The sequence below is a fragment of the Vitis vinifera genome, chromosome 19 (assembly GCF_030704535.1).
Source record: "Vitis vinifera cultivar Pinot Noir 40024 chromosome 19, ASM3070453v1".
Classification (NCBI taxonomy): Eukaryota; Viridiplantae; Streptophyta; class Magnoliopsida; order Vitales; family Vitaceae; genus Vitis; species Vitis vinifera.
The window spans coordinates 14318213-14344430 of record NC_081823.1 but is presented as its reverse complement, the minus strand read 5'-3'; the positions used below and the strand labels follow the sequence as shown (position 1 = coordinate 14344430).

Genomic DNA, 26218 nt, shown 5'->3' with positions numbered 1-26218 from the left:
TAGGAGGATGAATAGAATGTTGTTAGACATGGTTAAGTCAATGATGGCTCAAACAAATCCTCTCATTTCATATTAGGGAGACATATTGTTGACTACTTTTTATGTACTTATCCAAGTACCCTCAAAGTTTGTTCCATCTACTCCATATGAGTTATGGAATAACTGAAAGCCTGATCCTAGTTATTTGCGACCTTAGGGGTCAGTGGCTTATGTTCACAATCCTTCTCAAAAATATGGAAAATTAAGTCTTAAAGGAAGGAAATGTATTTTTATAAGATACAATGAACACTCCAAAGGGTATGTGTTCATAGGTGAGAATGAAGATGGAATGATCATTGAATTAGAAATCATGAGATGTCATGTTCTTAAAGGATGATTTCCCACGTACAAGTGAGATTGATAGGGATTTACTTCTTTATGAAATGATGGATCTTGACATAAGATCCATACATGAATAGAAATAAGATCCATACATGAATAGAAATTGATGCTTGAATCGAGTGGGAGTGAACTAGTACTTGTAGTAAGTATAATAAAAGAGTCGATGTTGAGAAAAATTTCTTGATAAATTATTCATCAACGACTATTTGAGATTGAAAGGGAAGTTCATATTGTCACTTAGTATGATGATGTTGTGCCTAAGTTGGTTTAAGAGACTCTTACTTGTCCAACTAAGGATGAATGGAGAAAAGTAATGGAAAAGGAATTGGAGTCAATGAGAAAGAATCAATTCTTGGACTTGGTTGATCTGCCTTCAAATTGAAAAGCTATTGAGAACAAATGAGTTCTTAAAATGGAACGAAAGACAGATGGATTCATTGAAAATTATAAAGCTCGATTAGTGGCTAAAGGGTATATACAATGAGGAAACCATCTTTCTAGTAGTTAGGTTTGCCTCAATTTTCCTTATTCTAGCTATAGTAGCTCATATGGATTTAAAGCTACACAAAATGGATGTTTAGACAACTTTCCTTAATGGAGAGTTGAATGAAGAAATCTATACGGAACAACCAGTAGATTTCGTTTTCCAAGGCCAAAAGCACAAAGTGGGCAAGTTAAATCAATTGATTAATGGCCTTAAACAATCATCTAGATAGTGGTACTTAAGATTTCATTGTGCAATAACTTCGTATGTTTTCACAATGATTGATGAGGACCATTGTGTTTATATTAAGTGAAATAAAGATAAGTATGTTATTATCTTTATACATGTGTAGACCCTTCATTTTGTCCCCTTGACACATACCTTGATTAAGTACTCTTTCAATGCTTTATAGTAGTTCTTGGAAGCCTATTGTTACTCATATATCTTACCTCTTTGAGTCATTCTGGATACTAGATACACATTTATGACAATTTGTTTAGATTTATTTAGGCCCATTAGGTATGCCTAGTCCTTTTGAGGCTTGCTCCGGCACCCTTAAGTCACTTGTATGGCTTGCATGGCTTATGTAGCTTGCATGGCTTACATGGCTTACGTAGCTTGCATAAATATGCGTCACGTACTTATATCTATCTTTTTATTTATTTATTCATTTCTTATTTACTTTTTTATATATGGTCATTGTATAATTTGTTATCGTTATTTTTATTATTATCATTATTATTCTTACCATTATATTTTATTTTAATTACTTTATTATTATTATTATTATTTATTTAGTTATTTACTTTATGTTTTTACTTTTTTATTTTTTTTTATATTTTTTATTTTATTTTATTTACTTAGGCAAAAAAAAAAAAAGTGTTTCTTGAAGAAAGACGAAAGAATTATTTTTTATTATATGGAATGAAGTCCATTGGAAACTACATGGTTGCCATGCACAATTTAGTTAGCAATGCCACTTTTGATGCATCATCTCGTATGTATCAGTATTGGACCCGTTCTTTTCTTCCTCATGTTACAAGGCTCATCACAACCTTGAAAATTCTAGTGGCAAACCAATAGGGCTGCATCAGAAGTTGTGGAAGCAATGGAGAGGCATGAAAAAATAGAGAGGATTGGGAAGGAGAAAATGAGGGGCTACATGGGAACTAGTGGACTGCATGGGAAATGAGGTCAATTTTTGAAAAACTAGTGGTGGAAAAAATGGTGCTTAGGAAAAAAGGGTAGACCAAGTTTCCAAGGAGTTTCAGCATGGGAAAAAAATGGGATTTTGAAAGAATGAAGTATTCAGATTGAAGAGGTGTGAGAGAGGGGTCCAAAAAAGGCATTCGAAAAGGAAGGAGTTGCAGAAAACTAGTTTGGAAGATAAACGTAGAGCTGGGTGAGGGGATTTTGAGAGCAAAAAAAGAGCAAGAGAGGTTGAGAGCAAAAAACAGAGCAAGGATTGGGAGAGGGGAGGGGGTTAGTTTCCTGAGATTCAGGGTTTTGGGGACTTTTTGAAAGCTTGAAAGGAAAGAGAACGGGAGCAAAGGGCAGAGAAAAGAAGTTGTAGGGGGTGAACTGCGAGTAGCAAGGAGGGAGGAAGTTTACTAGTCTTTGGGAGATTAGAGGAGCACTTTCAGGTACCTTTTCCATGCAGATTTCTTATTCATTTTCTTCATCACTTTGTTCTTCATTCTCTTTGGTTGATTCTTATCATAGTTTGATTTGTTTGGAATGAATATGATGTTGCACTACTTTACTCCCATGTTTTGATCTGAAATGGCTCACTCTTTAGTAGGAGTTTTTGGTGACTTTACCTTAATATTTACTTTGAACTTTCATGTTGAACCATTGGTCATAAAACCCATTAATTTCAGCTGAAATGGGTTTCCATTTAATGGGTCGTTTCGATTATCTTTCTTGATCTTAGTTATACTCTATTCTAAGTTGTTCATTTATCTGCATCTGGTATTTCTATCTTCATCTCTATGTATTATCAATCCATGTGCATGCTTCGGGTCCCTCTATTTTGGCCTCATGGGTATTTTCTCCTGTGTTTTGGGTATAAATAAGGTACAAAGTTGCGGGTTTGTTATGCTGAAAGGCAAACACCCTCAAAGCAAAGGTTCTTTGATTTAATTGGAACTGATTATAGTAAAGGGGCAGAGCCACCTTGGCCTTGTAGGTTCAACCTTAGATCCTCCTATTAGGATTCCCTTCCTACATGTGGGTGCATCTATGGGCCTTCAGAGCCAGGTTAGTAGTGATAGGTTTAGCTACCTTCGTAGTAGTCTCTTATATATTTGCTCAGAATTGAGTATCAGTCTGAATACTTCTAGGTTACCTTCCTGCATAATTGATAGACATTCCTTATAGAGTTTCCCTTACACTGTATCTTATCTAGTATTTCCACTATTGTAGGAGTATTGATACGTTCTATTTGGGTTCAGCTTCTTGGATCAGAGTTAAAGGTAGATTGATCAGAGTGTCAGACCAATCAGATCAAACATATATGGATTCACAGGTGGTTACAGTTGATCAGTTCGTTGTTGCTATGACTTCGATCTAGGAGGCCATAATTAGTCTTGGTCAGAGGATGGATGGGCAACAGGCCTAACAAGTTCTAGTTCAGGAGAGTGTGCAGTATGATCCTACTATTCCACCATCTCTCCCGCTTAGTCAGACAGCTCCACAGGACAATCAGATACCACCACCTCCCCTGCTTGGTCAAACAGTTCCACAACCTACACCATTTACTTTACAGAGTCAGACTGAGGTTGCCCCACCGCCTGCCATGGTGGCTGTTCCAACCTCGGAGGATGCCCATGCACACATGGATAGGTTTGAGCAGAGAATGAGATAGTTGAAAGTATTAGATGGAGAGATAGTATGAGATGATTTTGATGGACTACTAGTGGCCAGTTTGTCGGCCAAGTTCAGGATGCTAGAGATCAAGCGATACATGGGGATTGGATGCCCCCGCATTCATTTGAGACTATATAGTACTGTGATGAGGGCCCACAATTTGGAAGAGGCTAAGATGATTATACTATTCCCCATGTCCTTGAGTGGGATGACCCAACGTTGGCTCGCGTCTTTGGATGTGTCACGCCGTCGTACATGGGATGATTTAGCCCAAGAGTTCCTATGACAATTTGCATTTAACATTGTCATAAATGTTTTAGGGAGGGAGTTGGAGGCCTTAAGGCAGAGGCCTGATGAGACAGTCACATCATTCATTCCCGTTGGAGGGAGAAGATTGCCCAGATCATTGATAGACCATCTGAGAGGGATCAAATCAGCATGATTATGAGAAGCTTGTAACCTCGATTTGCTAGGCATTTGATGGGATTCCCACACATGAACTTTGGATCTTTAGTGCAGCCATTATATGGTATTGAAGAGGGTATTGCTAGAGGATTGTGGTCTGAGTCTTCCCCTTCAGACTTGAAGGGGAAGAAACCAACTATTGAACAAAGATCAGGGATGTAAGTGCCATCAATGCCACCAGACCAAGGCCTCCTAGATATTATCAGACAGTTGGGCAGACTTTCGGAGTTTATTACCTATCATCACCCCATGTGCATTATAGGCCACTTGTTCCTTCTAAACCTATGTCTCCTGCATATGTACACCCAGCTCCACAGCCATTTTATGCTACTCAGGCCACACAAAGGCCACCCACTCATTATCTCTAGCCTAGGGCTCCACCTACACATAGATAAATGCAACAGTTTTCCCAGTTGGGAATGCCTTTGAGTCAAGCTTTCCAAAAGCTTGTAGAGGGAGGATTGATGACTGCATTAGCACCGAGACCACCACCTTAGCCTATTCCACCTCAGTTCAGGATGGGTCTTCATTGTGCTTACGTAACTTGAATGAATATGTGTCACGTACTTACATCTATTTATCTTATTTATTTATTTATTCATTTCTTATTTACTTTTTTTTTATGTATATGGTCATTGTATATTTTTGTTATCATTTTTTTTATTATTACCATTATATTTTATTTTGATTACTTTATTATTATTTATTTTATTTTATTTTATTTACTTAGGTAAAAAAAAAAAAGTTTCTTGAAGAAAAACGAAATAATTATTTTTGATAAGAAATGAAGTCCATTGGAAACTACATGACTACCATGCACGATTTAGTAAGCAATGTCACTTTTGATGCATCAACTTGTATGTATCGGTATTAGGCCCATTATTTTCTTCCTCCTATTACTAGGCTCATCACAATCTTGAAAATTCCAGTGGCAGCTCAATGGGGCTGCATCAAAAGTTGTGGAAGCAATGGAGAGGCACAGAAAAAGAGAGAGGATTAGGAAAGAGAAAAATGAGGGGCTACATGGGAACGGATGGACTACATCGAAAAGGAGGTTGATTTTTGAAAAACTTGTAGTGAAAAAAATGATGCTTAGGAAAAGAGGGGATGCCAACTTTCTAAGGGGTTTCGACATGGGGAAATGATGGGATTTTTCGGGAAAAACAGAGCATGGGGGGCTATTTTGAAGAAAGGAAGTATTTAGATTGAAGAGGTGTGAGAGAAGGGTCCGAAAAAGGCATTCAGGAAGGAAGAAGTTGCAGAAAACTAGCTTGGAAGAAAAACAGAGAGCTAGGTGAGGGGATTTTGAGAGCAAAAATAGAGAAATAGAGGTTGAGAGCAAAAAATAGAGCAAGGATTGGGGGTGGGGGGGCGGTGGTGGTTAGTTTCCTGAGATTCAAGGTTGTGGGGAATTTTTTTGAGAGCTTGAAAGGAAAGAGAACGGGAGCAAAGGGCAGAGAAAAGAAGTTGCATGGGGTAAATCACAAGTAACAAAGAGAGGAAGTTTACCGGTCTTTGGGAGATTGGATGAGCACTTTCAGGTACCTTTTCCATGCATATTTCTTATTCATTTTCTTCATCACTTTGTTCTTCATTCTCTTTGGTTGATTCTGATCATTGTTTGATTTGTTTGGAATAAATATGATGTTGCACTACTTTTCTCTCGTGTTTTGATCTAAAATGGCTCACTCTTCAGTAGGAGTTTTTTGGTGACTTTACCTTAATATTTACTTTGAACTTTCATGTTGAACCACTGGTCATGGAACCCATTAATTTCAGCATGAAATGGGTTTCCATTTAATGGGTTGTTTCGATTATCTTTCTTGATCTTAGTTATACTCTATTCTAAGTTGTTCATTTATCTGCATCTGGTATTTCTATCTTCATCTCTATGTATTATCAATCCATGTGCATGCTTCGAGTTCCTCTGTTTTTGCCTCATGGGTATTTTCTCCTATGTTTTGGGTATAGATAAGGTACAAAGTTGCGGGTTTGTTATGCTGAAAGCCAAACACCCTCAAAGCAAGGGTTTTCCAATTTAACTAGACTGATTACGGTAAAGGGGCACTTGACCTTGCTCAAAGTCTTGCTGATTGTGATGGGTTCACCAATATCTTTTTTTGGTTGACGATGTTCTTGAGTCATAGTTGGAAAAGTAGTTTCAACTTGACACGGATAAGGGGACTTGACCGCCATGAGAGCAGTGAAGAAGAAGATTCGCTCATTTTACCACTCACCCGGGCCCGCACAAATGAAAATCAAGCTATGCAGTGACCATCATCTAAGCCAAATCAGCCTAGTCCCATTGCACCTTCATCACAGCCAATTCCCATGCCATACATTGAGCAGAACATATCTCATTTCTCTAGCTCACCACAGCCGTTCTAATGCATATCATAGTCACCTCCATTAGACTAACCCATTCTTCATACCCGCTAAACACCACTCAATCCCCTTAGCACCTTTCCATCATGCATTCCTCACTCTTTACATTCTCCATAAATTCAACAGCTCACCAGGAAAGTTTCCCAAAGACGCCAACATTTCCACCCTCATTCTCTCTCTATCATTTCATAAATGCTAACGCATCACCCATGCTCACTACACTTTCCGTATATCATGAACCATCAAAAGTCAATCCAAGATTAGAAGACCTAAAATCCATATCCAATGCTTAACCATAGCACCCCGGGCCCCCTATTTCTGCATAGAAGTATATGGCCACCTTTGGGTGTGCCATTTTCAAAGCCCATAACTAGTATGCAAATGATGAAGAGGACTTATTCAATGCGCCTCCCAGAAAAAAAAAGCTTGATCAATATGTACCAGATTCCTAAATATTCTCTCACCACTTAACTTCTCTACCACGGGCCCACGCACATATGTTTCCAATTTGCATGTCTACCTTCAACATGCCTAGATTCATTGCACTTGCATCATCTAGAGTTGGCAAAACGCTACAGCCCGCTTATAGTCACATGCAACTCAGCTTCACTATGAGCATATAGGACTATGCTGAAAGTTTCAACATGGATTCCTTATTCTGGTCTTGCCTATTCACTGTCATTTACATTTCCCGAGCTCGTTTCAGTTTCAACTGATGAGAAAGCTTCATTAATCGATGTGGGGAAGATTTTTAAAACTTGCAAGCCTCCCTTAGGAAAGAATGTTTCCAATGATCAATCTTATTACATGGAAGTCGAATGAGCACTCAAATGTTTGACCCATGCATGAAAGCTATGTGATTCCAGATGAAGATGTGCCACCATCTAAAGTCCAAAACCTCATCCCTTGCTTCCTGCCACCCTATAAACTCTTGAGCTCCATATTTGCATGGCCACTTTTGGGTGCGCCATTTTCATACCCACAATTCCATCTTCCCATTCTCTCTCATGCATATGCAGCCACCAAACCCATTTTTCTCATTATTTCTTCCACTTAAACTTCTTCCCATTCTCTCTCATGCACAAGCAGCCCATATGCAGCCCATGTGCAACCAATACACAACCCACATGCAACCCACAACCACCACACATCCACCACAGCCACATGCAGCTCATATGCAACATATGTGCAGCCCATACACATCCCACATGCAGCCCATAGCAACCACACGACCATCACACGACCACCACGCAGCCCACATGCAGCTCACAACTCCCCAAGCTACGTGTCATCCTCTTAATTCATCTTTGGAGGTTAAAAAAAATTAATCTTTTAAAAATTTAATTTTTAAGCAATCTCATTCTCAAATAATTTTCAATTTTTTTTTTTAAAATTCCATTCTCAAACAAATTTTTTTTTTTAATTTTTTTTCAAAATTCCAATTTTCAAAACTCCAATTTTTAAATTATTTTCCAAAATTCTAATCTTCAAATTTATTTATTTTTTAATAAATTCAATTATCAAATAAATTTTCAAAATTCTAATTTTCAAAACTCCCATTTTCAAATAATTTTTCAAAATTCAAAATTTTAAATTTAAATTTCAAGATTTCAGTTTTCAAATAAATTTCAAAAACTCTAGTTTTCTTTCAAATAGTCTTAATTTCACTCCAATTGTCAAATGTTTTTTTTTTTTTTTTTTTTAACTCTACAACTTTTCATCCTTAATTAGGGTTTTAGGTCAAAAAATCTCATTTTTAATAAATTTGCTACATTTCCCTTTAGGTAAGCACTTTCACAAATTTTCTTTGATTTTCAAATAATCTTTTGTTTCTCTTGATTTTAAATAAGCATGAAAGCAATTTTCATCATTGCAAATTAATGGAATTTGTGGGATTAATTCATGCAAAATGAAATGGGCTTTGGTGGGGCCCCTAAATATGAGTTTTCTCTTTCGATTGTCAACTATTATGCTTAATGAATATTACTTGATCTTTTTCTGGCTTTTTAATATGCATGTGATATATTTTGTATTCATTATTATGCACTAACTTTGTTTCATGATAGTGTTTTATTACTTATCTTTAAGGTACGCTCTCACTCTCACTTTGTTTATTTATTCATTATCATGACTTGCTTTTGATCTGTGATCATTTTGGTATACATTGATCTCCTAGTTAATTTTCATGCTTGCTTCACTTTATTTAGTAGAGACTCATTTTTAGGGGTTTAGAGGGGTGATATGGTCTTTTACTGTACCTTCTCAATAAGTAACCTGATCCCCAGACCCGACTTTGGTTTTCCATAGATCGTCTTTTCCATATAAGGAGTCACACTTAGGGTTTTATTTCTTATTTTATTTTCCCTTAAAAATAAAACAAAAATAAGTGACAACTCCAAGTCTTTTCTAAAAATTATATTTTTCACAAAATAAATAAAAAGCGAGTCACGCCATTGAGTGGGAATGCATCGAGCTAAAATACGGGGTCCACAACATGGATGATATGCTTATAGATGGAAATGATTTGGAGTTTTTTCAAACCATTTAAAGATGGTTGTCATCTTCTTTTGAGATGAAAGATATGAGAGAAGCATCTTAGAATCTTGGAGTAAGGATCCTTAGAGATCGTTCTCACATACTAGTGGCTCTTTCACAAGAGCACTATATTAAGAATATCCTTGAATGATTTAATATGCAAGATTGCAATCCCATTGACACTTCATTTGCAAGAGGTGAAAACTTAAGTAAAGAAATGGGTCTAAAGACTCCAAAATAAAAGAGAAAAATAACTAATGTTCCCTACTCTAGTGTTGTTGGGAGTCTAATGTATGTTATGATGTGTATAAGACTATATATATATTTGCTATGTTTTTGGGATGGTGAGTCGTTAGCAAGAAAATCCTAGAATGATGCATTGGAAAAAAGTAAAGAGAATTCTTTGATATCTAAAAGGCACTGTGGACTATTCCATTTGTTATCAAGGCAAAGAATTGTGTTTAGTGGGTTATTCACATGCTGTTTGGGAAAGTGATCTAGATGAGCACAAATGAATATTAAGATACACATTCTTGCTTAATAATGGTGCCAACTTATGGAAAAGCAAGAAACAATTTAACCATGGAAGCTGAATTTATTGTTTGTTCAACTATAATATAAGAAGTCGTATGGTTGAAAAGTTTTTGCAAGTTTGGGAATAGTCAAGGATGTTTTTGAGCCAATGACAGTCTTTAGTGACAATCAATTTGCAACAATTTATGTAAAAGATCCAAAATATCATGGAAGAACTAAACATCTAGATGTCAATAATAATTTTTAAAGAGATATTATTACATGAAGAGGAAATGATCCTAAATATTTACTTACGTGTGAAATGGTTGTTGATCCATTCATGAAATCCATTCTAAAAAAACATGTTTTTTGTACATGTAAAGTCATTGGGATTGCCTAGGTTATGATCTATGTGGATCATATGTCATGGATCATTATTGATTGGATATATGATGCTTTATATATGATAAGATGATATGAGTATTTGTTATTCATATAATTGAATATGTAATTGGTACTTACATATATATGTATGTCAACAGGCAGATGTTGACTCTCTCACACAAGCAACCACCCCAATCAATATGTTTATGAGTTGGGATGAGACACGATATACTAATGATGATAAGTGAGTTTAAAGTATACAAGAGATGATGAGTGTTGCCTTGATTAAGTATCAAGATGAGGTCTATAATAAATGACATCTTGATTGAATGTAATCGTCCACAATTACATTCGCTTGTTTGAACCGGACTTGAGTTTTAGCATAAAAGGTTTAAGGAGAACCATAAATGCAAAACTCAAACAAGCTACTAGTGTGAAGCTCTTAGTTGACATCTGTATGGTGGTAGTTTAACATACACTCTCTAAGTGGAGAGAAACCATCATAACATATATTTCATACTACATGTATTTAAATATGACTGATAAGAAAAGTGAGTGATTAATCCCTGTATCCTCACTATGTGAGATCCTTAAGGCTTATTACAATTATAATAACCCATTTTTATACTCTTTGTACTTTTGACTATGTTTTAAGGTGACAAATTAATGTTCTTAATTTGGTATGTTTTTGACAAAAATGAAAAATTTTGTCCTTATGAGACATATTAGGCAAACGGTTAACTTGGATCTAAAAGACATGAGCTCATAAGGAAGACTTTTTTAAGTTACATTGATAAAGAAGTGTTCATGGTCGATCGGTTATATTGCTTTTGTAGTTGATATTATTGTGAATACATTTATAATGTTAGATACTATAGAACATTGAGGGATTAAATGTATACATTAAAAATGTAACTAAATAAGTCTAGGGTACAACGAGACATGATTATTATTGTTCACTTATAATTTTTGGGGTTAAGCTACTATGTATCCCTAATAGGTGCATAAGTTTATAGCTCCCAAATTGCGGGTGTGCTCTCGCATGGTCACACGACCCATTTTCCTGTGTGAATGACCTTCAAAGGTGGAATCAAATGAACTTGGATGAGTGATCGGGCTAGTTCAGCCCATCTTGTGTAAGTGGGATATGTTGGGTTGGGTTTGAGTGCCTAAGTGGGCTGACCCGACCTGACTCGACCCAATAAATGTGAGAAAATAAGGGGGCAGGTTTTGGGAGATTTAAAACTACCAAAAAACTACCACTATTAAAATAAAATAAAATAAAATAAAAGTTTTTTTTCTCACTTTGTGAGAATTCTCTCTCCCTGAAAAACTAGAAAAAGAATATGCTTTCTCCTATCTCTTTTTCTAAAAATGAAAGTGAAGAATATGTTTTCTTCCTTGAAAAAAAAAATACAATTCTTTTGAAAAAATAAAAAGTCATTTCTCTTGAAGTTATTCCTATTTTTCTTTGTGAAAACAAAGGTCAAGACTCTTGTGCTATGAGAAAAGAATGGTTTTCATATTCGTAGTTTCATTCACGACTTGAGATGAGAAAATTGGTTAGTGAAACAACCAATCGGGATTCTTGGGCATTTCAAAAGGTAACCCGGATGTCTTATGTTTCATCAAAAATAAAAAGGATAAGTAAAAGGAAAGAAAAAACAAAATTATAGGAGAGTAGAGAGATTGGTTCTTAATGGAAAAATGGAAGGGAAATAAAGAGTAATGAAAAATAACCTCCAAAATGAATGCTTTATAACTATCATTAAAAAAAAATATTTTTAAATTAATTTTTCTTTTGCTTGAAATTGCAATTGAAATTAATTTAAAAAAAAAAAACAAGTGAGGCCAACATTCACTCCCACTCACCCATATTTACCAAACAAGATTAAAATGCAAATAGAGTTTATATACTTAAAAGGTCTATTTATGAGGTCAAAATATATTTTTTAAAAATCGTGTGTAATTGATATAACAAATCATTAATTTAGACCAAGTATTTTAAGTTATAAATCATGGTAGAATCTCTCTCTCTCTCTCTCTCTCTCTCTCTCTCTCTCTCTCTCTCTCTCTTTCTTGGAATTGGCATTTATTCAAACTCATGGTGAAGTGAGTTGAAGTTCCAATTATGGACTAAAAAAATGCAACCAAATCAATACCAATGCATACAACAATTGAAAGCACAAAATGTTTTCACAATACAAAATTTTATATTGTAATAGATGCTAAAAATCTGAACATTTCAAAATCAAAACAAAACTAAGACATTATTGGCAGTACCTATCATGTGTTATGGCCCATGCCTCCATATTTTCTAAACAATCCATTACAACATAAAAATGGTCGTCTAGTAGCTCCATGAGGATTTCACCTTATTGACCCTTGGCCAACCCAACAACACCTTCCACGCTGTCCCCATGATTGGCCAAGAAGGTCACGTATGCTCTATTGAGAAGAGTATTCCTCAGTTTATCAAAGAAAGTGTGTTTTTCGACCACAGAGGTGATCTCAGGAGTAACATGAAAGAGAGAGAGAGAAAAAAAAAGGAATGGGTGAAAAGGAAGAGATGTAATAATTTTAAGTTTTATTAACAAGGAAGAGAGGTATACACTTAAAACTTAAAACTTAAAATTTACCTTACAAAAAATAACTTTTTGTTATTTTTAAAAACTAAGGTGTAGACCCTAAAATTTGTCTCATACCCTTTTTTTTTATTTGTTTTATTTTATTCTATTTATATTTATTTGCTATTATTTATTTGTTTTTTAAGGTCCATTTGGTTAATATTTTTGGGCCTATCTGTTTTGTTTTTTTTGGCCCAACCTTTGAAGCCCATTATTCATACCCATTTAAGAAGGCTAAATCTTGGCCCTTCATTTTCATCAAATCTTCACCTTCCATTTCAAACCCTAAACCTCATCATTTCTCCCTTCTTCTTTCTTCACCAGCCGTCCTACCCATTTTTTTTTCTTTTGATTTTCTTTCAATTCCCTCATCTTATCTCTTCTTTTTACCCTCCCAAGTTTTTTTCCTTTTCCTTTTATTTTTTTTTCATTCTCTTTTCTTTTTTTTCCTTTTATTTTCTTTTTCCTTTCTTTTTTCTTTCTTCCCATTTCCAACCCATTTCACTTATCATCTCCACCACCCATTTCCTGTCGCCCCACTCACAACCTCATTTCTTCTTCTTCTTCTTTCTCTTTTTCCTTTTCTCTTCTCTTTTCATTTTTTTCCCACCAATTCCACTACTACCAAGCCGCCGCCGATAGCGTTGTCGTTCACACCACCACTGATCGTCACCTCCTCCATTCACCGACCATGACCCTTCATTTCTCTTTCTATTGTTTTTATTAATTAATTAATTAATTAATTAATTGTCATAATTCCCTTAATTCGTTTGGTAGAGGTCGTATGTATACAAGCTTAGAGGAGTGTTATAGCTCACAATCGTACCTTCCTAATAGGTAACCTAAACCCCCCGGATCTAGATTATATTTTTGTAAACATGTCTTTTCCAAATAAGGAGTCACACAGGGTTTTCTTTCTTATTTTGTTTTCCTTTTCAAAAAAATTAAAATAAGTGGCGACTCCAAGTATTTTTCTAAAAAATCAATTTTTCACAAATAAATAAAAAGCTAGTCTCACGGTCGAGTGGGGACTATCGTGAAAAACGCAGGTCCATAAAATGACAACTCCATTGGGGATCTTTAGAGTGTCAAACTTGAACTTGAGTTGAAGGAAATGTGGTGTTTGATTAATCTATTAGTGGATACCCCCTCATTGTGCCTTTATTGTATATTTGCATGTTTTAAGGCATATGAGTGTTGACATGTTGATTATTTGGTATATATATTGCATGTGCCTTATTATATATTGATTCTTGTTATCATGTGCGCTTGTATATATTTGCTTATATTTGTATGTATCTGTTTTGTATGATTGCATGTTGCATGATTACCCTTTTTCTTTATGATTCATGTTTGGTTATTATTGTTCATTGGCTATATTGACATGTTGATTACATCGATTGATTCTCTTACCTACTTTAGGATAGTGACTCTTCTTGTTGTATGATTATCTTGCTTTCCTGGACATGTATATTCTCATTTTTATATATCTCATTCATCTTGGTATGATTGATTCTCTTTGTTGTATATTATCTTGTTTGTCTCAACATATTGTCCATTCTGCTATATACCTATCTTGTTTATCATATCTCTACCTAGCTTGTGTGTAGATATGAGTGATATACCTGTTATTTGCATGACTGTTTGGTGCATGACTGCTCTTCTTCTATGTGATGCGTGTCTTGTTTGTCTATGTGGGACACACATCTATCCCCTTACCTCCAACTCACTGGTCTCAGTCGACCTTGTTTCCCTTGATCTTGTATTTGATACGAGACTTGTTACTTTGTTTGCTCTTCGACCGAGCTAATGATTTAGAGTAGGGTTTAGTGATGGGCTACATCTATGTTTGGGATCATTCTGGAGGAGGTCAACACATTGATGTTGATTGGAGTATGATCTTTGAAGACCTGTATAGCCCAAAGCTAGGTTTCATAGACATTTGTGTGACCAGAGTGATTCATTTTCTGCTTTAGCTTCATAGGATTTTCGGATGCACCCACACCACTCACTGTGCACTTTAGTTAACTACTGAGTGTTAAGAGTTGCAAGAGCTTTCACCATAGGAAACCCCCTGGGATGTTGAGGTAGTGTATGTGTTGAGGTGATGACCACCTTGCATGGAAGCATCTCGTCTCTTTGGAGGTGTGTAAGAGATTGTGTACCATCGAAGGGTATGATTGCTTCTACTAGAGACTCTTTAAAGTCTACTCATTTTTCTATTTAGAGCTGCCTTGATCTTGTAGGGTATGCTCATTGATCATGTTCACCCTTCTACACCATGGACCTACATTTTCCATGTGCTTCCCCACTCAATTGGCGACTCATTTTTTATTGGTGAAAAAATAGTTTTGGAAAAGTTGGAGTCGACACTTATTTTATTTTATTTTATTTTAAAAGGGAAAATAAAACAAGAAAGAAAACCTTAAATAAGTGACTCCATAATTTTGGAAAAACAAGTCTTGAAAAAACCCGAGTCTTGGTCCGAGGATCAGGTTACCTATTGGGAAGGTACCTCTAAGAGGTAGCACTCCTCTAACCCTAAAGAGGTCTCTAATGACTAAGTCAAGGGAAAAGTGACAATTAATCAATTGATTAAAGATACCTAGGTAGGCTAAGGTGATTTCAGAACTAGCATGCTAAAAAAGAAATCAAATCACAATCGCAAAGGAAGGTTAGAATGTGTACCTAGACTACTTCTCAAGTGCTATCATAAAACATCAAAGTTAGTGTAGAAACATAGTACATAACATGCATTTTATCCAAGCAAATCTAACACACATCTAAGCACCTAAGGATGGAATCAGACATAGATATGGCTCACAACAACATGCATGTTCATAAAATTCCGAAAAGTAAGTGATAGAGAGTGTACTTGGATAGCATGCATAATTGATAAGATTCCTCCAAAAATACTAGAGTGGTTAGGAAAAGTATAAATTATATAACATCTTTATTATGTCTAACATACAGTACCAAAGCCAAAATTGAGGCAAGGTAAGTCAAATGACTCCAAAAATAATAATAATTCAAGCAATGTACAATATCATCAGCATGCAATTAGAAAAGGGAGCATCACAAAACAATTTCTAAAAAAAATGACTTGGAATGTAATTTAATCACAAAAAATTTCAGGAAATAACTCCTACACATCTAGAACAAGATACCAAAATCCAAATACTCATTCGAATGACAAATTGCAACAAAGAAACCCAAAAGTTCCACAAAGTCCAGATTAGATAAAAACAAGTGGCATTCATAAACGAATTTAAAAAAAAAATAATGAGTGATCACAAAAAATCATACACATCTTTCAAAGTGTCTATATCACAGGAAAAATAAATCCAGGGTCGGGGAGTACTCAAAAATATTTTTAAAACACTCCAACTAAACAGATGTCCAGATTCCATCATGTGTAGTAGGTACAAATTTGAAAAATCATATCTCCCTCAAAAATGCGTATTTTTTAATATTTTATATGTCTAAGATCAATTTTAGGAAGTATAGAATTAAGAAAAAATATTGAATCAAATTTTAAAAGTCATCTGTTATTTTATTTTTACAAAAATATTTTGAGTGTCCAGAATTGGGTGAAAACAGAGCCCTCCAAAAAACTCATTTATATCTTCTATTCTAGAGTTGCTTTCTAACTCAAAACAAATTTTAAATTCAAATTTGATAAGTGAGGGAAATCATACAAGTTTTGGAAATTTTTTAAAGATATTCTGAAGTTGTTGAAACGAACTTTAAAGGTAAAGGGTTAGTGATTGAGTGAAAACTGGCAACAAGGAAGAGTTTTGAAAAATGATTTTATGTAGGGGTTTCACCAATTCCCCAATTGATATACACAAATCTAGCCTAGAGTTATCCCATTTATTTGGGACCACAAGCTTGGATTCATGTCTTACTCAAAACCATAATTTTTATTGAAAACTGAGAGAGATGCGAACTGATTGAGATATGGTTGCATATTATTTAAAAAAAAAAAATGAGATTTCGATTCTAAGGACTCTAAATGAATTTTTAAAATAGATTTTCGAAGGGATCTTTTGAGAAAAGTATTTTATTTTAAAATAAAAGAGATTAATTTGAAAACAACAAAACATAAGAAAACAAAATCACAAAGTAAAATTTTTGACAACCGAGCAAACTAAAGTGGTGAGAATGGAGGCCAATCTTCACTATTTTCCGATGGCCTCCAAAGATTAAATTTGATAAAGAGCTATCGAAATAATAAACTATTAATATTTAGATCAAATAAACTAACGAGATATCCATCAAGAATTAACAACTAGGATTCAAGAAACGCCTAAATTGAGAATAACAAATCAAGAACTAGCATATGATCAACTAAACACACAAACACATCTAGACTAAAAAAAAGAAGTTAAAATTGAACTAAATCGGAATTAAAAACTTGACCTTTATCTAACATGATTATTTAAAATATTGGATTAAAATCACCAACACACTTAAGCTAAAAAATAGGTTTAAACTAAACTAATTCGAAATTAAAAAGCATAAACTTTATCTTATAGGATCAATTAAACTAATCACCTAAAACTCAGAAAAACACATGAATTGAAATTGGACCAAACAAGAATCAAAGTTAACATACTAAAAAAAAAGTGAACAAACAACTTTGTGTTGATTAGACTAACTTATTAAAATTTCTAAAAAAAAAAAATGAAATACAAAGTTAAAATTGTATCAATTAAGAATTAAAGTTAACAAATAACCTAACCTTCATTCCAATATTTATGAATCAAAACTAATAATAAAAACTCTAACTTTTAATCTAATAAAAAAAATAAAAACTAAAATCTAAAAATTCTAACTTTCATTCCAGTTAAAAAATTGAAACTGAAACATAAACCCTCTAGCTTTCATTTCGATTAAAAATTAAAACTGAAACTAACAATTTTAAAACTTGAATAACATGGATCAATTAAATTAATAACTAAGAATTCTAAAAAAAAAAAAATCAATAAACTAAGATAAGATCAATCAAAACTAAAAAAGAAAAAAAAAAATCTAACTTACCTAGTCGGCTATGCATGCTACAAAACGACCTGTAATGGTATGTGGTTGTCTAGAGAGAACTGTTTTGGAGAGTCTCCCAAAATCTACAACCGTGTGGATGGAAGACTTGATGCGTGGTTCTCCTTAGAAAAATCTAGTCGTCCACCTATATATGAGTGACAACCTTTTTGTATGCATCAGAGAGTTTTCTTCTTCCAATGATTGACATTGTATCTCATAATTCTAAGTTTCTCAGCCTCTTCCGTGGTAAGGTTGTGACTGCATCCAGTGAATGCAAGCATGCCTTCCTCATATCTTAAATGAAGAGCAATATATGGTTCATTGTTTTTCTTAAGTCGGTAGAGCAAAATCTTGCCAAGCTCCTCAATCTCCTTTTTGTACTGGAGGGCCTCATAATTGGCACCACACCTAAGCCTTTGTATTGAGGCTGCAAGGCCATTATTCGCAAGTCGTGAATTAGTGTGGGTAAATTTTATCACCTTATGCCACTTAAGTAGTGGGAGCATCTCCCCTTTGTAGTAACTAGCCTGTGACTAGGAAACCGGGGCCTTCTGAAGAGGCTTAATTGCTACATATTTTGGTGGCAAAGATGGAACTATCTCATTATCATCATTTAAAACCTCTATGAAAGTTTCCAGTCAAAAATATCTTTAAAATTACATGGGTCTATCCAAAAGGACTCATGATCAAGAGAAAGAAGAACAAAAGTGGCATTTTTAATCTTGGCAACAACAACCATATCATATATTCCTATTCTCATTTGATTCAATCCACCATTGGCATGAACTAGTAGTTAACCACTGGTCTTTGAACTAGTCCGTATCCTATTCATTGGTCTAGTAATGCATTTGTGATAGTTATCACTGTTTGGTTTCTTGAAGGGATTTGACAGTATCTGAAGCCTCATCCTTTGCCACAACCTTTTTACGCCATTGCCCAATCCTCCTTGAACGTCTGTATAATCAAAAGTCCATTCTCTCTTTTCTCTTTCACCTCCACATGGCTACTCATAAGCAAAAACTTCACAAACACCGAGAAAAAAAAATGAACAACAATAATCCTACAAAAATCCTTCGTCCCATGTGCCTCTTTGATCTCAGCTACTACACAGTCCTCGCCGCCCATGAACACCCGTTCTCAATCTTGAGTAGCCACGTCTCTAGTGTAAAGAAGAATATCCTACTACGAAGTATAGCCAATAGCGGATTAACGGGTGGTGGCAATGGCGGTGGTGATCGCCATTGTTACTGTTAGGGTTGTCCTCTTCCTCAAACACGTCTGAAAAGTTGGAAGATCTCTCAACGTCTATCGTATCCACCACGCGTTGCTTAGTGGTGGTTGGCCCGACGAGTCTGGGACTACCGTTGCAAGAGTTCACGCCACCGCTTGACATCGCCAGGATACCAAAACTCCTCCCGAATGAGAAACCCAGAGAAAGTTGATGAAAGTAAGAGAAAATAGAGAAATAGAGAGAGAGAGAGAGAGAGAGAGAGAAAACTGTCACTTCTATTGGCCGGTGTTGTTTGTTTTCTTCTTTTTCTCCCTCTCCTTCTCACTGACTGGATAGTCTTGACTCTGATCACTTGGCTTCCCGTTGCCGTTCCTCTCCAAAATCCCTTCAAAACCCGTGTACCACCAGTTCTGCTCCTTCTTGCCTAGGCCCCAAGAATCACTATTCTTTTAAAACCCTTAAAACCAGCCAAGAAAAGTCCCTCTCTCCTTATGGACTTGGAGATGCTTTCTAAGGATGCAATGCATGCCTTTCTTTTAGTGCCTAATCTTAGTATTGAATCTCCTTGCTATTTGCGCCCCTAATTAGAAAATAATAAAATCTTGTCTTTCTTCCCATGTATCTATCTGTCCATGGAGATTGCGTTTCTCTAAAAATTCCTTTTTGTATGGAAGTTTCCATATATTCTTCTATGGGCAACAACTTCTTCCCCTTCCTTATAGTCGTGTCTTCCTTATATGCATGGTGGAGGTAACTTTATAAAAAAAATGCAGCTGTCACTTTCCTTTCTCTAAAATTTTGGTGATCCTCCTTCCAAATAGATGGCAGCCCATTTCCTCATGCAAAAATCCTGAAAATATGAGTTAGAAAACTTATAATATAATAATATACAATAATATAAAACAAAAATAATAAATAAATAATAAGAAAAGAAAGCCACGTAGGCCACACAAGTCATGCAATTCATGCAACCATGCAAAAATAAGTGAGTCTAAAAGTGTGCCTAAGTGACCTAGGGTGAATGTGTGCAAGTCGGAAGGTATCTAGAATGTTTAGGACAATGCCTAAGTCTAAATTAGGGCTACCAAGGGTCGCAATGGGATTAGATAAATCTCTCAATTAGAGTCTCTAAGGTGGCTCATAAAAGATAACCTACATGAGTAATAATAAGGCACCGTGGAATTGTTGTAAAGCACCAAACGAACACATAATAGGACATGTGCTAGAAGGACAAAATGAAGGGTCTACATACACTTATCATGGGCCTGATATTTCATTCTTTGATTTATTCATTTGATTCCATTTTCAACCTGATGCTTATCATTTTCACTATGAAAAGGTGAAAGACTCGTTTTCACATTCATACATTTTTTAGAGATCTACCTTGATCACCTTATCATTTTTTCTTTATGGAGCTCGGGTTGAAAGTGAATTAAGGATATTTTGTTTATAGATTGAGTATCGATCTCGTGATAGTGTTATTCTTCGCACCTCATTCATTCTCTTCATACCTCATTCATTTTTTGGATCATTAATAGAATTTCTTTAGTCATTTTTGTAGCCATCTCGCACTAGACACTCTTGTGACTCTAGAGTTTCTATCATATATCCAAATTTTGATTGTCATCATAGGATCGTGTATCATACCTTGTCATGTATTAAGTTGTGTTGTATCATGCATTGGTCATTGTTCGTTGCATCCTACACCATTGCATGAGTCGTGTTTGAGTTGTTTTGTTTTGTTCTTTTGTAGGGGTTTATTTGTAGTCCTAGTCTTGGTTCAATGCCCTGGGTTGAGTTGAAGAAAGGTTGATCCATATCACAGAGCTGTTATAGATAGATTTAGAGTTGGTTTCAGTTGATTAGTTTACCACTTCTGTGGCTTCGATTCAGGAGGCATTGACCAATTTGAATTAGAGGATGGATACTCAACACAGTAGGCATGTAGTGCCCGAGGACACACCATATAATTTAGTGCCACTACCACCTCTACCTGTTCAGATGCCAGCTACACAGACTTTGCATACTATTTCACATGATCAAGTTGTTGTCGTTCCACCCATTGTCACACTAGTTACCGTTATTGAGGATCCTCGCTCTCGTATGGACAAACTTGAGCAGAGGATTAGATGAATGAGCGATCCTGATGAGACAATTTCTTGGGATGACATTGATGATATGCCAGTGGCCACTTTGCCAGTCGATTTCAGGAGGCCTGAGATAAAGAGATATACAGGTGTTGGATGTCCTCGTATTATCTCATACTTTACAACACCATTATGAGGGCTCTTGGTCTAGATGAGGCACTGTTGCTCACTTTGTTCCCATTGTCATTGAGTGGCATAACACAGAGATGGTACACTTCATTAGAGTCATCTCGTCAAAGAACTTAGGAGGACTTAGCATAGGAGTTTCTGAGACAGTATTCATTCAGTGGTAATACTGGTGTTACATGTAAAGAGCTTAAGTCTCTTAGACAAAGATCAAATGAGCTTGTTTCTTCTTTTATCTTTCGCTAAAGGGAAAAGGCTATGAAGATGATTGAGTGACCTACCGAGAGAGATCAGATGTGCATGTTTTTTAGGAGTTCACAACCTAGGTTTGCTCGACGTTTGACGGGGGTCTCTTTCTAGGATTTTAGATCATTGGTTAAGGCTTTGTTCAATGTGGATGATGGCATATCTAGAGAATTATGGTCAAATATTACTTTTTCCTTAGATACTAAAGGGAAGAGAGTTGTTGGATCATCTGAGAGCTATGGAGGTGTATGTTCTGCGAGCTTTCAACATTGACGACTTGGTTATTATCCCTACGCTAGATCATTGCAGATACCTAGGAGTGATTTCCCACTCTCACAACATCATCATCCTCAATCAGTTTAGCAGTATCCTTCTATGCATTCTCATATTGCCATAGTACGAATTTTATTTCAATTTCAACATCCATAGACTAGTACCCCACGACATGAGCAGTCTCGTCCCCATCGGTTACATTAGAGAACTTATTTGATTTGGGGATGCTTTTGGATAGAGCTTTTGAGTGACTCAGAGCTACTGGTTTTTTAGTACCATTGGCCCCCAGGCCGTCCCCGAGTACTTTGTCTCCGTATTTTTGTGCTCATGAGTTCTGTGGATTTCACCAAATGGTAGGCCACCATATTGATTATTGTGTTTCTCTACGTCATACCATATAGGATCTTATTAAAATGGGTGCAATTAACTTTCCTGTATCGACCACAGATATTGATCTTGGTCTAGATATGGCTACTAATTCCTTTCCAGCCTATTCAACATATGCAGTTCCTTTTTCTTCAGGTTTATACCATCATGTTTTAGACACCTAGGGCACTGATATTCACAAGAGACTTTGATATAGCAGACTTTGTTGATGTATTTTGGGACTACATTTTAGTTGGTCATTTGAGTTTTTGTTCTCTTTTGTTTCATATTTGAGTTTTGTTTTACAGTTAGTGATTCAAGTTCGTAACTCATGTTTCGAGAATGAACCTTATTGTCCTATTATTTTTCATGATGTACTCTCGTTTGACTTAGTGATGTTGTTTTTTTTTCTTGAGTATGTGTTTCTGTCTTTTTATTTTGTTTTATTATTGTTTCATATCATGCATTTTATATGTTGTTATCTTGAGTAGCATTATGTGTTGCTTTGTTTTGTCTCTTACATGTGTTTGTTTTAGAGTCTCGGATAGTTTGAGTACCATGACTAGTTCCCGAGCAGAGATTAATGGCATGATGGTTATGGTACAGAGTACATTGAGATTAAACTTCTTCAATTATGGTTCATCATGTCAGACGAGACCAATTACTCTTACTACTCTTTATGAGATGATGATGGATTTGACATGAAGGATTGAGCTTATTTTGTCAAAGTATCAATCGTCATCGAGAGGAGCTCCAAGAGTAGTGATGCTTTCATTGCCACATTTGACTTCACCAGCATCTATTACTTTGGGTGCCTCACAACCATGACCTCACCCACATTCAGTGCTCCAACAACATTCCCCACCCCTTACATTGGCTACATTGACATGACCTACATCTCAACTTTTGGATCCTCCGGTCGTTACAGTTCCTTAGGAACAGTTTCACCCTCGTTGATGATGTTGGAGACACTTTTCAGACTTAGGCATACTCCTGAGTAGAGTTTTTGAGACGTTCCAAGCCATGGGATTTTTGGCCCATTTGGCTCTTAGGCCACTTCCAAATCCTGTGCCTTCATAGTTTTGACTTGATCTATATTGTGCATACCATCAGTCTGCAGGGCATCACACCGATTGCTGCACTGCTCTATGATATGTCATACAGGACATAGTTGATTATGGGACATTTGGACATCTTCAATCTGATATGATTTTTATTCTTACATCAGCTCAAGTCATGCATGCAGACACCCCTTCACTAGTAGTCCTTGATCTTATTGACTTGGGTGATTGACTCATGATTGGCTTACCTTGGTGCGATGACGCTTAGATTTTGTTCCCTCTATGGATAGAAATGTGTGTTAGGACCAGTCACTATTTTTTAGTCTTGTTTTACTTTTGACATTTAGAGTCTATAACTTGATTTTTGAGCATTGTCTTTGTTATCCTTCTTTTAACATGATGTACTCATCAGTTATTCCATTGGATTCCTTTTTCTTTATGAACATATGCTTGTGTTTTGTGATATAATGTATTATCCCTTGATGCATTTATTCACTTGCACCTTGAGCTTTTAAGGCCTGACCCATCATAGAGCATATTGAGCTTTTTGACCTTGGACTAGAGACTTGACCTAGGGAGTTCAAGACTGTGACCCACTTTTTTATGATCGGAGCAGTACCTTACTCATTCTCACACCTTGAATTTGCTTCGACCTACATCCACCTATTTTGAGCTTTACACACTATCACCCTTGACACCATTATATGACCTTTCCATCCCTAGCTATTCTAGATTTGCATATCCCTTCTTTGATCCTACCAGGTAGAGTGTGAGGAGTTTGAGGCCAGGGTTGATCTTGCATGGTGAGGGATGGCTTATGATCTTTTAGTGGCTTACAATGTGAAGATTGGTTGATTCTCTGATGGGACTGTCACTTATTCTACCATGAGTATAGAGATTGATCTTGTATGATGAGAGTTGGCTTGTGATGAACAGTTGTGCCTGATGAGATCGGCGTTTACTTTGCTTTGAGAGGACTATCTTTGAGATTATTATGGAGCATTTAGAGCACAGTTTAGTGCACGATTCCAAAGGGTTGACGTGGTTATATCAAATGGACATTGATCTTTAGTATCGATCATTTAAGGGTTTGAGAGCACGATGTTTGAGACCGTGGTTGCAGGATGGGTGACCTTTATTTCGATTAGCTCACACCCTATTACCTTTATTAACATCTAAACCATTGCTAGCTCTTTGATCCTCGCATGAGCATCATAATATTTTCTTTCTTATAGCCTTGATCACCTTTTACACAGGGATAGGGGCCTTCCTATGTATATATGCTTTATTCGGGAGTCTCATGAGCCATGGACTTATTAACTCATCTTTTTCATTATTTTTTTTGTCGTCCTACCATCGTTTTTCATCATACCTCATTGTTTATATCCTTTGTCTTTATCATCGTGTTTCTTTCTATGCCATGAGTGATGACTTCTCACATTTTAATGCATGGAAGATAGTCATGTCCCTTTTTACTCCTATCTCATGGACATTGGTTCGGAGATCCTTAGTTGACAAGGTCATCTTGTTAAAAAGAGTTCATGTACATCATTGTTTGAGAGTATATCCATTTCATTATGTATTCTTAGTGGAGTTCGTTTGTTGATATTTAAAGTATGTGCAAGTAAAAGAAAAAAAATAATAATAAAAGAAGAAAGGAAATAAAAGAAAAAAAAACGCATATGTGTATGTATACAGTGTCTTTCTCCATTGAGTGTGTATTTTGGCCATTGAAAGCTACATTTTTTTAGTTAGTTGCTTATGAGAGTTCCTATGTGAGTTTTCAAATGTCTTTTTCCTCTTATGCCTATCTCATTATGTATTTTGTGTGTGAGAGACGGGTGACCTTTTCCTAGGGACTTTGGATTATTGTCTCCTCTATTAGTCCATGCATCGGTGATTTGACTGTTTTCCATGACTTGATTTGAGTAGATTAGTGCTCATTCATTTTCCTTTGATTTCTTTTTTTTTCTTCTCATGGTTGTTCTTTCGTCTTGCTTACATTGTTCTTTGTTCATATCGATTTACATTCTGTGTTCAATATTTTCCACACATCATTCTTGTATATCCCATTTGCAGTTCAATATTCTTCTTTTCTTCTCTTTCATCATTGATATATTCATCTTGGATTCTTTCTTCTTCACTGATATATTCATATTAGACAACCTTAGGTCCATGTTTTATGAGATTCTCTATGCATATTGCATTTTATACACGAGGGTATGGGGTTTTATCATTGGGATTATTGAGCCTAGTTTTCCTTCATTTATTTACCCTATTATCCTAGCCTACATTACGTCTCAAGTCTTAAGACCACCTTGAGGCCATGATATCATGCATTGTGTTTTGATAGCTCTCACGTGGGTGATATTTGAGATTGTTGGAGAGCATTTTGATTGTGATGGACTAGGAGTTGTGGTATGACCTTACATTGGGGCATAGCCACCTTAAAGAGTTTTTTTTTTTTTTTATCGGATATGCAACCATTCTTCTTGATACATCGCATTGGGGCATAGCCACCTTACTGATTTTGACATTGAGACTTGACCTTCTATTTATGATTGTTGCTTCCGATGGATTATAGAGATGATGATATTTTTGGGATCAGTCTTCTCAGCTCACCTAGTTTGATTTGGCTACCCACTTTCCTTTGTTGGACATCCAAACATCCTACCTTTGATTCCATTATACCTTCATTTATCTTGTTAGAGCCTTGCATATCTTCTTTTGAACCCACCTATTTCATCATCTTACATGACCTTATCCCCTTATCTTGATCAGAGGAGGATATAGACTAGTCTTGAGCTTTCTAGTTGAGTTTTCACATGCCTTTGGACATTAGGTTCAACATCTTCCATGATGGCATGGCCTATTAGATTGTTGATGTATTTGTGATGATGTTTTCATATCAACAGTTGATATGTTATGTCTTGTTTTGTTTAGATTTTAGACTTGGAATCTTAGTCAGCATTTGTTTGGTCTGTTATTTTAGTTTTGCTTTGTCAGCATAGTTTCTATGATGTATGGTCTTGTTTAAGCCTTTATTCATTGATGTTAGACTTTTTCATTGCATCATCATTGAG

At 35.8% G+C, this 26218-nt stretch overlaps 1 pseudogene; it reads right to left on the bottom strand.

Annotated features, from left to right (window-relative positions):
* Positions 1–17861: 17861 nt before the first annotated feature.
* LOC132253348 (O-fucosyltransferase 19-like) lies at positions 17862–19078 on the bottom strand (annotated as a pseudogene).
* Between the last annotated feature and the right edge of the window lie 7140 nt (positions 19079–26218).